This window comes from Callorhinus ursinus, unplaced genomic scaffold (genome assembly GCF_003265705.2).
Source record: "Callorhinus ursinus isolate GAN/ISIS: 27379988/994484 unplaced genomic scaffold, GSC_fseal_2.0 scaffold2, whole genome shotgun sequence".
Classification (NCBI taxonomy): Eukaryota; Metazoa; Chordata; class Mammalia; order Carnivora; family Otariidae; genus Callorhinus; species Callorhinus ursinus.
The window spans coordinates 9,892,556-9,907,260 of NW_027397064.1; the positions used below are offsets into that span (position 1 = coordinate 9,892,556).

Consider the following 14,705-nt stretch of genomic DNA (forward strand, 5'->3'; position numbering starts at 1 on the left):
TTACTAGGGAGTTTGTTCATCCCAGATCTGTAGAAAGAATGGTAGCAAAAATGCTGACACATGTTTGCAAAGGGAACTATTGCAACATTAGATCGGGGAGTTGAACTAAAACTCTTATTTGCCTTTCTTCACCTGATGGGGCTGGAGAGGAGCTTAACTCCATTCTCTTGACCTCAAGGCCTAATTACTTAGGGTAGAACAAATATCAGACATGGATGTGGTACCTACAGGGCCATATATTTAACGTGTTGTATACTGAAAGCCGTGCCCTCAGCCACATGGTAGGAGAAATAGAGCAAGGAACCAGAGACAGATCCTTCACTGGAAGGGTTTTCTGTATAATAGGAAAAGAAATGTAAATGATCTCAAAATGAGACAGAAAGTGAAGCATCACAGGCGTGGTGAGATAACGTGCTAAGGCAGCTCAAAGGAAGGCGTGATTTCCTTGGTCTCAAAGGATAAGGGACAAGAGCGTTCACGGAGGACGTAGGTGGCAGTTGAGATGGGCAGGCTTTGGAGGGCACTCAGCCCTGGGATGAAGGACCATCCCAGACAAGGGAAACAACCAGGACTAAGGCTAGAAGTGGGAAAATCCAGGAGGCGGACAGAGCATCGGGAATTTGGTCCGTTCATGGTGTAGGATGCCGGAAGGTCAGACTTTTAATGATAAATTCTACTGATGAGGTTTATGAAACATGAATAGGGGTGTCTTTCCATAAAGTGAAATTCCTATCAATGAGCCAGTCACTTGTCTGACCCCCTCATACCTCTCCTGGCAGAAGACGTTTTCAGGAGCTTCAAGTTACCTGGGGCTGGTTGAGCCGGTTGTCCAGCCACCCACCAGAAAGCAGTTCATGGAATAATGTCTTGCTTTTACAACTAAAGACCTGTCTGGGGTTCATACAATAGGAAAAGTTCTGCAAGCTACGGAGAAGATAGCAAAATCCACGCTGCCTTCTTCCCGGGGCTGGCTAAGGCAGATGCTTGACTTTCAATGTTCAATTGCACATTAGTGGTACTCAGTGCTTGTACTAACACATCCATGCCCCGTGCTTGATTTTACAATCCAGATGTGGTGAGTCAACTTTTTTTCTATCTGTGAACACCATCATGGAAAAAAAGAAGAAGAGAAGACAGGGAAAAACTGGTTTTTTGGTCCCCGCGTCTCAATTTCTGCATTTCATAATTCAGCAGAATCTAGGAGGCAGAGTGTGATATCTCTCCCAAAAAGGAAAGAAGGTGTCTTACTGCCAAACAGAATATCTAGATTTGGCTGTGATTTTTAAGCCACCTGGTTACATATTTCAAGATTTCTCCTTTTGCGACTACATCTTAGCTCCATCTGTATACAAATATATGCCGGACCTCACTACACTAAAAAGGCTGACTTTTTACTTTGCCTTGAGTCTCTAACGTTTTCTGCCTTATGAAAAATGTACACCGCAATATTGTATTTGGCCCAGGCTACTAAAAAAAAAAAAAAAAAAAAAAATTTCTTCAGGAGAATTTGACCCTGTTCCCATTGTTTTCTCAGCATGTTTTCAGCATCAGCACATTGATTATGCTGTCATTAGCCAGAATCCTGAGACAGGAAAAGATCTGTTAGGTCATCAAAGCCCATTCCTGGAGCAGGCCAATGTCCCCTGGGAGAGGCAGTGACACACCATCTTAGGCAAATGACCAAGGAAAAATGAAGAGGCGTGTACAATTTTACCCTGCTACAGTTTTTAATTTTTTCAAGTTTCTGAAATAACTCCCGGAGACTGTCCATAAAACAGTTACACTACTCTATTTAGGTTAGTGGTTCTCAATGGAGAGCGATTGTGTACCCGACCCCCCCCCCCTGCCCGGCACCACCACCCAGGAGACATTGGGCAATATTTGGAGACATTTTTGGTTGTCACGGCTTGAGGGAGGAGAGGGTGCTACCAATATCTACTGGGTGGAGGCCAGCGATGCTGCTAAACATCCCATATTACATCCCCCTCCACCACCTCAAAAAATTCCCCGGCCCCAAATGTCATCACTGCCAAGGTTGAGAAACTAGTTTAGGTCTTTTCCTATGCTTTTTTTTTTTTTTTTTCCTGTTGTCTTTAACTGTTTACTCAGCCCCAAGCAAAACAGATTCCTTGGCTTCCCGGCTTCAAGGAGTACACATTATTCTGAAATAAACCATTTTAAACAGTTTCTTACTAATTCTGGCTCTTAGTCCCAGCTTAAGTATTAAAAATCATACAGAGAAACAAAACACCTTCTCTAGGTATTTCAAGAGTCACACTGTTGAATTTCATAAGACTCCAGATCAGGTAAATCACACTCAAGAGCCTTGAGGGAAAAGAAACCGTCATACTTCCTAAATTATTAGAGCCCTATTATTCATCAGAAGCTTATATATATATATATATATATATATATTTATGTATTCTTTGAGCATACGCTTTTATAGGCAGGGTAGATCTTTAAAGTCAAAACCTTAAGTGAAAACCTGTTGGTAGCAAGCAAATATCTTGAGTATTCAATAGATACCCTATCCCCTGCCCTTACCCCAAATCATATCCAGCATTCATTCTCCCTTAGAAGGAAAGAAAGGAAAAAAGAATATAAGCTAGGATGGGGCAGTAGCATAAGGGCAAAGTAAGGAAAGGAAAGAAGAAACAGAAGGAAAGGAGAGACATAACAAAGTTTTGTGTGTGTAGGTTTGGAAGGACCTTGGTGGCCCAAAGGTTCCTGGTTAGCTCTTCAACCTCCAGTAAAGCAGATTTGAAAACTACAGGTCAGGAGAGGTTATAAAGGGAAAAAAATGGATAAAACAATTTACCTTAGGAACCGTTACCAAAACACTAGCATCAAAAAAGTAAGCAGCATTATGAATACATTGGCTTAAGGTTATCACTTGTCATAATATTTTTGCTTGCTTGGAGTTTCTGCTTTGGGGAATCTAAGTTGAGTTTATATTTTTGAAGACCAAAGAGTTGTTACAAATTCCAGGTTAGCTCTGATGTTTTGGAAGTGTGAGGAGCAAGCCAAATCCCCTGCAAATCCTTGTGAAATAACATGGGATTTTGTTTAACTCTTTGAGATGGGTAGCAGAATAATGCGTGCGCATGTGAAATATTAAAGACATTTACTTCAGGGGCGCCTGGGTGGCTCAGCCAGTTAAGCGTCTGACTTTGGCTCAGGTCATGATCCTGGAGTCCCAGGATGGAGCCCCATCTCCGGCTCCCTGCTCAGCAGGGAGTCTGCCTCTACCTCTTCCCTCTGATCCTCCCCGCCTGCTTGTGCTCTCTCTCTCTTTCTCTCTCTCTCAAATAAATAAATAAAATCTTTAAAAAAAAAGACATTTACTCTGTAACCCATTGAGTCATTTTTTCCTTGAAATTGTGCCTTGATTATGACATTCTTCCCCCTCCCCCACCCCAAACAGAATCAAGGGTGGACTTTTCTGCTTTATTGGGCTAACTTGAATTAAAATCTGTCACTTGCATTCAGTTACAACTCTTGTTACATTTCCTAATGAACTGTGTCTGATCTTCAGGCATTTCCTGGGGTATTTATGACAATAGCACAGCTAAGGCTTAGCGGAGACTTCATGGTGATATTTATTAATTTAATTATTTTTAATTTTATTCTATTTAAATCCAATTAACATACAGTGTATTATTAGTTTCAGAGGTAGAGTTCAGGGATTCATCGGTTGCATGTAACAGTCCTCATTACATCATGGGCCCTCCTTAATGCCCATCCCCCAGTTAACACCATTCCCCCCACCTACCTCCCCTCCAGCAACCCTCCGTTTGTTTCCTACAGTTAAGAGTCTCTTACGGTGGGGGTGCCTGGGTGGCTCAGTCAGTTGAGCATCTGCCTTGCGCTCCGGTCATGGGATCCTGGGGTCCTGGGACCTAACCCCTCATCAGGCTCCCTGCTCAGCAGGGAGTCTGCTTCTCCCTCTGCCCCTCCGCCTGCTTGTGCGCTCTCTCGCTTTCTCGCGCGCTCTCTCTCTCTCTCTCTAGCTTGCTCTTTCTCAAATAAATAAATAAAATCTTTAAAAAAAAAGTGTCTCTCGATGGACTCTGAAAGACAAACTGAGGGTTCTAGAGGTGAGGGGGTGGGGGGGTGGGTTAGCCTGGTGATGGGTATTAAAGAGGGCACGTTCTGCGTGGAGTGCTGGGTGTTATGCACAAACAATGAATCATGGAACACTACATCAAAAACTAATGATGTGATGTATGGTGATTAACATAACAATAAAAAAATTTTTTTAAAGTGTCTCTTATGGTGATATTTAGTACATGAAGCATCTTTACACAGGGTACAGTCTAGAATCTTAGTTCTTTATTGTTATTTAAATCAGTTGCCTACAATCCTCCTCTCCTGAATGAGGCTGCCCAGGATAATTCAAACATGAATTCTTCACAGGGAAGACAAAAACAGGATCATAACAGAACTGAGAATTGAAAATTCCAGTCCTAACTTTCTCCGTAAACTCAGAATACACTTAATAAACGCTTTTCCCTTCTTTCTATTTTACTTAATTTCTACAAATTGCAATAGTCATTTAAGCTCATAGTGAATGAAAAAATGCCTACCTCACAGAGTGGTAGTGAAAAAATTTCCTTTCCCTACCTGCCCAACCTCCAGCTCCATTCCTCAGAAACGGGCACTATTAATAGTTTCTCATGTGTTCTCCTAGAAATTTTTGGAGAGGAGAAGAGAGAAAAAAAATGATTTTTTTCTATGCCCCAATTCCATTTCTCTCTCTTTTTTAAATTTCCAGAGCTCACAGTACTTTATATCACCACTAAATCTTTACCAGGCCAATCCCATAAATATCTCAAGCTATTCCAAATACATGAAAGAGATAATTAGAGAAAATAATCTCTTAATATTAGAGGCAGACTGTTAACAATATTGTCACTAGCCTTCACTGGGTTTTCTCTCTGTTTTCTGCTTTTAATCCAAGTTCCCAAGTTCATTTTGAATTATGTAGCTGTTTTTTCCTTAATTACAAAAAGGGCCTCATTTAGTGAAATGCAGTGGAGCTTTAAACTAACACTGATCCTGCAAATCCAAGGAGACCACGTGGAACTAAGATGTCCATTAGCGGACACACAGACCTTGAATATCTTGTTGCTTCAAGATGCAGGACCCTAACCAGCCTCTTTAAATCTTAAAACAGGAGCACATGATGCTCCCAGCTATCTTCCTGGCTGGTTTCCTGTTCTCCCTGGACGTACCTTTAACCTTTGTGCTTTTAAAAACACATACCCATATGCACTACTGTATCTGGGCTTGCCCCCGAGGATCTTGGTGGAGTCTTTCTGGCCTCTTAGGGAAAGTCTGCTCTTAGGGAAACTCACCAACTTCACCCAAGCCACTAAGGGACTGCCACAGAGTGACAGGCCCCTGGCTTCTTGTCACCTGCCAGGCATTCTCTGGCTTTTTATCCACTTGGAAGCAGAACTCCACCTGTCCTCTCTCCCCAAGCTTAGGGATCCCTCCTTGTGATGTTTAGTGGGTAACATGCCCCATCTGGCCCTAGCCTTTTAGCCTATATCATCATGAGCAGAAAACATGTAGAAGAAAGTTCCTCTCTTCTCTTAAATTCAAATCAGTCCAGAATTTTAAACTCCTGGTACCACCCCATTAATAGAACTAAAACCGAATAAATTTGCAGAAAGAGAAAGGCATAAATAAATGGCAGCTGAGTGAGGGTTGATAGGGAGATAGCCTCCATCTTCAGAATGCCAACCCTACTGTCAGCAGCTGGTTTGGCAACGCCCAGTGAGCAGCCCAGGTAAAAAGAGAGCTTTCCTGAAGTCTCCTCACTCTGAGGAGAAAACAAGGTCTTTCCCTTCTTTCTCCAGACAGTCACCGAGGATATGAGGCCCAGAACTTCTCAATGTTAGCCCACAAGGGTGGCAGAGCCTGGGGAACTGAGACTACACCTATAGATTCAGCCGCCCTGACCACACCATACCCACTCTCCAGGCCTGCGAACCAAGACAGGGTCTCACTGTTTCAGCTGGTTAAGTTCAGCATCTGCTACTTGACGCCGAAGGCATTCAGAATGATACAAAGAGAGAGAAGCCAGCCTCAAAGGAACAAAAACAGAATTTCCACTCCACAAACCGTATTTTGTCCTCTTGGGTAAAGAAACTGCTTAAAAAAAAAAAAAACACACTGCGAGTCCTTTGGAATACCTATGATTTCCTTTAATTTCTATACTTCTATTGTGTTTGTTTTGGCCTGTTTTGTTTTCTTTGCAGAATGAAGACTCAAACTGTGTGGGTTTTTTTTTTTTCTTTCCTTTTAATAGAGAACCCTAGAACCCAGGTAAATGTATCATGTTAACAGTACCAATAAGAATAACAATTGTATTCAAGGCACTGGACTCAATGCAGCGGTATGAGAGGAGGTATATAGAAAGATGGATAGACTGTGCTAGACGTGAGATGCTCCCATTCTGATTCTATCCCCACAGAGTCAGGGAGAAAGAGCAATTCCTATAATTCTAACTGACAGCAGCCTTCAGTATGGGTGACCTGTGACTGAGTCTCAACGCACTTTTTTTTTCAAATAAAGGAACTTCCAACATAAAAAAATACAGAAAATTATGTAATAAGCACTCATGTACTATTTTTATAAATACTAACGTTGCCATTTTTGCTTCAAATTCACTTTTCTAATTAAACATTTTATCTTGAGATATTGTAGATTCCCGTGCAGTTATAAGAAATAAGACAAGGCTCCCTTGTGAGCTTTACCCAGTTTCACCCCATAATATCTTGCAAAACTATCCTACAATATCGCAGCTAAGATACTGACATTGATACAGTCAAGATATGGAACATTTCCATCACTCCAAGGATCCCTGATGGTGTGCATTATAACCACACTAACCATCTTTCCCACTCTGACCTCTCCTTAACACCTGGAACCCATTCATCTGTTCTCTGTCTCCATACTTTCATCATGTCACCAATGTCATAGAAATGGAAGCAGACAATATGTAACCTTTGGGGATTTGCTTTTTCAGTCAACTTAACTTCCTGGAGATTCATCCAAGCTGTTCCGTGTGCTAGTGGGTTCTTTTTCTGTTGTTGCTGAATAATCTTCCATGGTACGCGGCTTATGTAGCCCTTCATCCATTGAAGGACATCTGGACTGTTTCCAGTTTGGGGCTGTTATTAATAAACATTATTAGTGCTTCCATCTTTCACATACAGGATTTTGTGTGAACATAAGTCTTTATTTCTTTGGGATGAAGACCCAGGAGTATGATCACTGGGTTGTAGTCATTGCATGTTTAATTCTTTTTTAAGATCTTATTTATTTATTTATTTAGAGAGAGCGAGAGAGCACAAGCAGAGAGAGGGGTAAGGGGCAGAGGGAGAGAGAGAGAGAGAATCTCAAGCAGATTGTGCACTGAGCGCGGAGCACGATGCAGGGATATATACCAGGACCCTGAGATCATGACCTGAACTGAAATCAAGAGTCAGATGCTTAACCAACTAAGCCACCCAGGCATCGCAGCATGTTTACTTTTTTAAGATACTGCCAAACTCTTTCCCAGAAAGACTCTCCCATATGAGATTTCAATCAGTAGTTTGATGAGCGATCAAGTTACTCTACCCCATCCTTTTTTTTTTTAAGATTTTATTTATTCATTTGAGAGAGAGAGAAGGAGCAGAGGGAGAGGGAGAAGCAGACTCCCCGCTGAGCAGGGAGCCAGATGTGGAGCTCGATCCTGGGACTCCAGGATCATGACCTGAGCCGATGGCAGACGCTTAACCGACTGAGCCACCCAGGTGCCCCATTACTCTGAATCCTTGCCAGCATCTTGTGTTCTCAGTAGTTTTTAGTTTAGCTCTTCTAGTAGGTATTTACTGGTATCTCCTTGTGGTTTTGATTTGCCTTGCACTAATGACTGATGATGTTGAGTATCTTTTTATATGCTTATTTGCCATCTGTATATCCTCTTCTGTGAAATGTCCTTTCCTGTCATTTGCACATTCTTTCATTGGATCATTGATTGTTCTACTGTTGAGTTTTGAGAGCTCTTTGTATATTCTACATACTAGTTCTTTGTCAGGTATGTGGTTTGCAAAGATTTTCTCCCACTCTGTGGCTTTTCTTTTTTCTCAACAGGGTCTTCAGCGGAGAAGGAATTTTTAATTTTATGCAGTCCAGTTTATTAATTATTTTCTTTCCGGGGATTGTGCTTTTGTTTCAGGGATTGTGCTTTTGTTGTGTTTTGCCTAGCTGTAGATCCTGAAGTGTTTCTCCTCTGTTTTCTTCAAAAAGTTTTATAGCTTTATATTTTACACTAGGTCCGTGATCCACCTTGGGTTAATTTTTTAGAAGGTTTGAGACTTAGGTTGGGGTTCAGAGTTTTGCCTGTGGATGTCCCAGTGCTCCAGCACCATTAAGCCTACATTTCCTCCTCCATTAAAGTGGTTTGCACTCTTGTCAAACCTTAATTGGGCATATTCGTGTGGGCCTACTTCTGGGTTCTTTATTCTGTTCCACTGATCTGTAAGTGTACTCTTCCACCCATACCAAACAATCATGATTCCTGGAGCTACATAATACATCTTAAAATTAGGTTGGCCACTTCCTCCCACTTTATTCTTCTTTTTCAAAATTGTTTTATCTATTCTGTTTCCTTCCCTTTCCATATACATCTTAGGATAACCGTGCCTATATCTACAAAAATTCTTGCTGGGATTTTGATAGGAATTATCTTAAAACTGTATATAAATTTGGGGATAATCGACATCAGCATGATGTTGAGTATTCAATCCATGCACACAGTGTGTCTCTCAAAGAAGTAGATCTCTGATTTCTTTCATCAGCATTGTGTATATTTTCTACATACAAGTCCTATACATGTGTCGTTAAATTTACACCTAAGTAATTCATTTTTTAAAGCAATTGTAAAACGGATTATATTTTTAATCAATGTCCACATGTTCATTGTTAGTATATAGAAATACAATTAATTGTTGTAAGTTTATCTTGTATCCTATGTCCTTGCTAAACACACTTGCTAGTTCTGGGAGATTGATTAATTGATTGATTATCTATTTGTTTTTCCCTTGGGATTTTCTACATAGAAAATCATATAATCTTCATGGAGACAAATTTCCATATGTGGTATTATTTTTATTTTTATTAAGGCCAATGTAACTTTTTATTTCCTTTGAGACAGACTCTTTGGATCATTTTGTAGTGTTGTTTAGTTTTCAAGTGTTTAGAGATTTTCATGTTATCTTTCCATGTTTGATTTCTAGTTGGATTCCACTGTGGTTGGAAAACACACTGTATGATTTCAATTCTTAAAATGTTTTGAGCTCTCTTTTGTGGCCCAGGATATGATGTATTTTGGTATATGTTCCACTGGTACTTGGAAAGAATGTGTATTCTGATGTCATCACATGGAGGGTTCTATAAATATCAGTGAGGTCCTGTCAGTTATTTGTGTTGAATTCTATACCATTGCTGATTTTCTATTTAGTTCTTCTATCATTTGTTAAGCAGAGTGTTGAGGTCCCCAAATGTAACTGTGGATCTCTCTGGAATATATATGAAACAGAAAGAGACAGAAAGAAAGAAAACCCAGGGAACTTAGCACCATTTCATTCCTGGAGACCTGAGGTCCCTAGCCAGTCTGCCTTCCTCTCTTCACCTTTCAGAGTCTTACATTTGTTTTCTATGTAATGTCCAGCCTTTATAGTTGTACTCAGGCTAGGGAAATAGGGAAAATTACATATACCCATAACTCCAAGATTCATGATTTTTAAGGAAATAAAATGTTATGGTTCATGTTGAACACTTCTTCGTAAATCCTACCCAATTCCATGGTCTTCTCTCCGACCCTGTGTATCTGTCACATTTATTTTATGTTTATCTAGCGGTACTTTTGTGGTTTAAAAATTTACACGTCACATCTTAATACAAAAACAAATCCAAAATGGATCATAGCTAAATGTAACATATAATGCTATAAAACTTTTTGAGGACAACATAGGTTAGTCAAAATATTCTTAGGCGTGATGCAAATAGCAATGATCCATAGAAGAAAAAATGGTTAATTAGCCTTCGTCATCGTTAAAAGTTTTTGCTCTGCAGAAGGTATCTTTAAAAGAATGGAAAAAGAAAAGGAGAAAGTATTTGCAGATTGCATCTCTGACAAAGGGTTTTTATATAGATTATATAAAGAACTCTCAAAATTCAACAATAAGAGAACAATCCACTTTTTTTAATGGGCAAAAGATTTGAGCAAATGCTTCACCAGAGAAGATATCCTAATGGCAGATAATCACTTGAAAAGATGTTCAAATTATTAGTAGTTAGAAAAAATCTAATTAAGCCACAATGAAATATAACTATAGCTATTAAAATGACTAAAAAATGAAACACCTGACAATGCCATGTACTGGCAAGGATGTAGCACAACTGGAACTCTCCTACAGAAAAACTGCTTGACAGTTTCTCATAAAGTTAAATATGTACTTACTATATGGCCCAGTAGTCCTATTTCTGGGTTGTTGCCTAAATGAAATGAAAATCCATGTTCACACAAAAACTTGTGTGCAGTGTTTAACAGCAGCTTTACTTACAAGTGTCAAACACTGAAAATAAACCTAAATGGCTCTCAACTTGGAAATGGATAAACAAAACAAGATCTGTCCACGCGGTGGAAGACTTACCTAAAAATGAAAAAATAACTGGGTATGAGCAACGACTTGGTTCATCTCAAGGGCATTATGTTGAGTGAAGAAAGCCAGTCTCAAAAGGTTGCATTCTCTGATTCCATTGATAGGACATTCTGGAGAAGGCTATAATGACAGCCTGTAGATCAGTGCTCGTCAGAGTGTGGACGGGCTTGGGGGAGTAAGAGTAATGGCTGACTACTGAGAGGTAGCAGAAGCAAATTTAGGGGTGTGTGTGATGAAACCGTGCTGTACCTTGATTGTGGTGGTAGTAACATAACTGTCTGAATTTGTCAAAACTCACAGTACTGTACACCAAAAAGAGTACATTTTATTGTATGTAACTAAAAGTAGAGAAAAAAGTTACATGAGTGTTGTTATATACTATGCTCATCCTTCTGCAACTTTCTTATTTACTCAACATTTAAAAATTTACAGATCACTCCATGTCTCAGAAAGTTTTCGATAGGTAGAATGCATTCCAAGTGGAGGGACTAGTGAGAACAAAGATTCAGAAATAATATGACCAGAGTTTCATCTATGCACTTGATTCTAAAATGGAAAATGTCATTTAAATGGAGCAGGTTCCACTGGGGATGACCCTCTGGGGATCACTGCTTGGACATGAAGGTTGACAGAGGTTTTCTGTCACAGTCATTCATTCTGACCTTCAAGGCTGTTAGTCTCAAAAGGTGAATTTCCAGGGACCTCAGCTATATCAACATTAAGTAAAGAATATGGGGAGAGAAGTCTCTACATTCTCTCTAATTTGTTTTTGTCCAATCCTATAAGAATCAAATTTATGTATGCATACTGCATTGGAAAAAGTATCAGATGAGTTCCAGTTCTATTTTATCTTCTAAATAGTTGGCAAGTCACTTAAATACAAGGAGTTGCTTTCGTCTTCCATAAAAAGTTGCACTGTGCTAAATTATTTTAAGTCTCTTTCTGCCTATAAAATGTTATGTGATATTAATCAAACCTCTGAAACATTCAGTTGCCCATTCAACTGCCTGACATGTCTCAGGAACTTACCTAGGTGTCCTAGATACAAATAAGAACTAGAGTCCTTGGTTTAGTGGGGCCTAAGCATACCACAGGACAATGGTGGGTTGGTCAAGGCCTGGGGAAGTGCCAATGAGAGAGCAATTCATAGGCAACGTGGGAGTCAAGGACGGGCATGAAGGATGAGAATGCCAAATAAGCATCCAGACACACCCCAGTTCACTGCTGCTTCTCTGTTCTCCACATCTGATTTTGTTTGAGGAAGAAAGTTTTGCTCTCCTTCTACTAATCTGTCAGTGGATGTCAATGAACAGGAAGCTACAGACTCTCAGTCAGACTTCATGCTCAGACGTATATCCTCTCAAGTATTCATTTCCTATTTAACAAAACATAAAATGAAGACTATCTGGAACTGGAGGGCCCAGCACTTCTGTAAATGTAAAGCTGTGAAAGCTTTCCCAGCGATGAGTAAGCATTTAGAATCCAGGCGTTTTGTGTTTTTTTAAAGTGGTAACAGCCTAGCTTTGAGAAATATGTGTAGCACATTTTCCCACACTTCTTCTAAAGAAACAATAAAATAAATAAATATTCTAGAAGATGATTTTAGAGACTGAACATAATTCCTGCCCATTAATTACCACATGATTTGATGCCAGGAATGTTCATTTAAAAACAGTTAACCCCAAAGGTTAAATGACAAGAGAAATTATTGTGGTAAAAATCAAATGGTCCATTAATACAGTCTCACATATATGTGGAAAAGCATAAAAAATCAAATATGGAATAAGTACTATGTATTAGGAATGTATTTGTCAAAGATGGAACAGGACCTCCTTATACACTAGAGAATTTTGATTAATCTGAAAGTTTTTATTCAAGTTTAAATAGGAAATGGGACTTTTTTAACACTTTTTTTTAACTCTCACTAAAATATATAAGCTTTCCTGATTTTCTAAGCACAAAAAATCATCATAGCTGAGTTAACCCTTGAAGACTGAAGTATCAAAACATCCATGCTAATGGCCAGCTACGGTAGATGCTAGCGTTCAAGACCAGCCCTCAGAACCTCAGGTAGACCCTAGAATATCCTTTTAGAGGGATAAATTCTGGATGCCAGCCTTAAAACATTGTTTAAATCTTCTCTTTTCCCTAGGTTGTAGGGAGCAACCAACAGTCCAGCAAGGAACAACTTCCATTTTATTGACTCTGGTCAGTCGAGATTTTACAGTTTTTGGAGAAGAATATTCATGAGTATAGTTGCTGAGTCATATGGTAGACCTCAAGGAATATTCCCCCCAAATACTCTTTCACTGGGAAGGGCAAACCAGTTACTTTACAGTGGAAAACTGTGGTGGACACCAACTTAAGCAAATGACCAAAGATAAGCTTGCAGCAATGGGACTAATCAACAGCATGTGTCTCCTGCTAGGCTACTCTGAGAACCTGGCATCACTCCTGTGGTATTCCTGCCCAGAGTGCATAATCTGAATCTAGTCGTGAGGAACATGAGTGGGGGAACAGTCTGCAGAATAACTGACCTGTACTCTTCAAAAATACCAATCTCATGAGAAAGAAAGTCTCGGGGAAATGTCCCAGATCCCATGAGATGGAAGAGACAAGATGTCTGAATTCAAATTTTGGACTGTTTTGCTATATAAAATAAGACATCGTGGGGACAACTGACAAAGTCTTAAAAAGGTCTTATAGGTAAGATATTAATATCGTTTCAGTGTTAATTTCCTGATTTTGATCCTTGTCCCATGGTCAAGCAGGAGAATCCATGTTTTTAGGAAACATAAACAAATATTTAGGAAATAAAAGATCATTATGTCTGCAACTTATTCTTAGAGGAACATGAGAGGAACTATTGGCTGATGAAAATGTTTCATCTCTTGACTGTCATGGCGGGAACAATGGTTACACAAATGTATGTATTTGTCAAAGGTCATCAAACTTTATTAAATACATGAATTTTATTGTTTGTAACCATACCTCAGTGAATAAAGCTGATTTTTAAAAAATACCTTTCATTTTGATATTGTATGATACTGTTTTGTGACTTACTGTTACTCAGATAATAAGCCATATGAACTACCTTTCTGGTTTTTATGTGTGTAGTTTTATATTGATTGATCCATTTCCTAACCTGATACAAGAAATTCAAAAGTCCCTGATCCGTTACAAGCTCATTCTTTCCATTATGTCTTTTTAGCTCATCTATTTTAAGTAGTTTGCAAAGCGGCACAAGGCTCTCATTCAAATTTGCTTGCGTTTTAAACAGCTGCAAATATTTTCTATCTAAAAAAATCTTTTTTTTTTTTTGCCTATAAAAGATCTCGCCAACATAAAACAATCCCTATAGTTTGTATTATATAAAAATGAAGAAAGAGGAAAAGCATGTTGGCTCCTTCAAAGGAAATGAGAAACTAGGACTAGGGCCATTTCTGATCACTAAATAATAGGATTTCAGTTGTTCCATATCCCACAGGAGCTTAGCCATTAACTCAGCTTAGGAAAGGAATTGCAAACCGGACTGTCTCCTGTTGTGAAGCGATTCTGATGCCTTTACATTGTACCACCAAAGGCTTGAAGAAAGGTGAGCCGCCAGGGCCAGCAGGTACCATAGAAATTGGCTCTCAAAGCTCAGGAGTGAAAGGCTGTTAGTACAAGTAGAAGCATTTCTGACCAACACGTGGATTTGGACCTGACCCACATTAGCAAGGCAGGATGAGGCTGCAGGGTGCATCCAGTGGCCAGAGCTTAACAGAGAATGAGCTGGAAATGTGGCAGTTCTCCTTCCTTCTGGCTCTACCAAATCAACCGGGTATCCATGTACACGCTCCTTCTCTATGGCTCAGCTTCCTTATCTGCCAGACGAAAGGTGGCGCTGAGTAATCTTTACAACTGTCTAACATCCCATGATTCTGAATCTCGGCATATCTGGTATGAAGCACAGTGTCTCTTCTACTCCCCAATTTTTGTCAT

At 39.6% G+C, this 14,705-nt stretch overlaps 1 long non-coding RNA gene across 5 annotated transcripts in view; it reads left to right on the top strand.

Moving 5' to 3' along the window:
* The window catches only part of LOC112837880 (uncharacterized), a 39,632-nt gene that overhangs the window by 12,477 nt on the left and 12,450 nt on the right, over positions 1-14,705 (top strand). For 2 of the 5 annotated variants that reach the window (XR_012373944.1, XR_012373938.1), the window contains exon 4: positions 12,874-13,713. The exons of 1 other annotated variant lie outside the window; for it this stretch is intronic. This is a non-coding gene — a long non-coding RNA (uncharacterized lncRNA). Of the gene's footprint in view, positions 1-1,070; positions 2,039-12,873; positions 13,714-14,705 lie in introns of those variants that run through there. 2 more of the 5 variants (XR_012373943.1, XR_012373942.1) reach the window with 2 other exon arrangements.